Source organism: Triticum urartu, chromosome 1A (genome assembly GCF_056163025.1).
Source record: "Triticum urartu cultivar PI428250 chromosome 1A, HENAU_Tu73, whole genome shotgun sequence".
Classification (NCBI taxonomy): domain Eukaryota; kingdom Viridiplantae; phylum Streptophyta; class Magnoliopsida; order Poales; family Poaceae; genus Triticum; species Triticum urartu.
In genome coordinates this window covers 427,344,742-427,346,394 of record NC_141873.1, presented here as the reverse complement: position 1 = coordinate 427,346,394, position 1,653 = coordinate 427,344,742, and the positions used below count along the sequence as shown (strand labels likewise).

Below are 1,653 nucleotides of genomic sequence, written 5' to 3'. Positions count from 1 at the left end.
CCTCTCAATGTCTCGAAGCCAATCATCGGCCTCAAGAGGTTTATTAGTATGAGAGAACATTGGGGGACGCATCTTCTGTAATTCAGACAATTTAGAGTGCTGCTGATAAGGCTCACGATGATTCCCCATATTGATAACATGGTTCATCACTTCCTGGTGCTGCTGCTGGCTTTGCTCATAAAGGCGGCATACTTGAGTAAATGTTGTCTCACTGCCTTGCTGACTTGACTGTCCCTGTGTGAACTTGTTACTTGTCTGGGCACCATAGTTTACTTCCGGCGGGTTTGGCATGGAACGAGTCCAGGGACGAAGCATTTTTCACTCTAGGGTAATTTTGCAAACTCATGAGAAAATTGAGTCATAAAATAAATAATTTTGTAAAGGCGGAAATTTCAAGAACTTCAACATTTTTCAAGAAAACAGTAGATCGCGTGTGGAGAAGGACCGCTCAGTACATATCTTACATGCAAGCCATAATTATACAATACATCACTCAGGATGTGCGTACACATTCCTGACATGTTATTTAGGCTAGTGCACTTCTCCAAGATCCTACATGATGCGCAAACAAGCTACTTCTCACCAAACCTATGTACATATAAACTTATCATACAAGCTGGCACAACACACTGCTGCTAGGCGTACTCAGTCGGAGATGGTGAAGACTTCCTTCGGTCTGCCGAGGGTAAGACCCAGTGGTGCTGGGGACTCAATCTCCTCCTCGCTAATAGGCTCAAGGCGCGAAGTACTGGGCTGAGGAGCTGGTGCAGGCGCGGTAGGTGGTGCAGCTCTGACGGGAGTAGGAGCAATGACCTGGTCAAATTCCTCAGTGGTAGGTAGGCGGCGAGCTGTGGCTAAGATGGCCGGTGTGTATGATGCTCAGGACGAGACGAACGTCAGTGGTGGTGCCATGTGGAGGAGCTCCCTCCTGTTGGCGGAGCATCCATGGATGGAATCCATACGAGCAGCTACGAGGTCGTCCACGAGGTTGTCGAAAGCTGCCTCGAGTGCCTTGAGGTACTGAACAAGCATCTCAATAGCCTCATCTCTTTCTCCTCTGGCGCAAGCGAATGCATAGTGGCAGGTGTATGGCACGTGGCATGGCAGGTAGCGGTAACGACGAGTCTTCATTGAAGGAAGAACATCCCGGAGGCGAGCTATTGCCTCACGTGCAGCCATCTGCATGGCATGCCTCTTCATAGACATGGCCCTCCCGACGAATCGGAAGCGGCGGAACTCGGCGCGTCCTCCCTTGAACTGAACTGAGGCCTGGTACATAGACAAACTGTCGCTGAGCTTGTGCCGGTAGAGCGTGTACTCTGGACGGACTGATGGCCCGATCGCGATCTTGGTGATGGAGATGAGGATCTTGATAAACCCCTCAGGAACATTGGCGAACACCCGTGACTCACAATCGTTGCTCGCCATCTACAAAAGTAGACAAAATCCCGAATAGTGAAATCATAAATATATGATGACCAATAGAAAATTGCTACAATATGCAGAATGATAAGGTAAGCTAATAACCAATTAGCTGTCGCACCTAGTGGCTTCCTACAGTCAGCCTGGCTCTGATACCAAGTTTGTCACGACCACCTTTCCAATAAAACATTTATTGAAAAGCCGACCTTTGTATTTACCAGTACAGAAGAA

General features: G+C 48.5%; 1 pseudogene; it reads right to left on the bottom strand.

Moving 5' to 3' along the window:
* Nucleotides 1-588: 588 nt before the first annotated feature.
* On the bottom strand, nucleotides 589-1,428 carry LOC147991540 (uncharacterized; annotated as a pseudogene).
* Between the last annotated feature and the right edge of the window lie 225 nt (nucleotides 1,429-1,653).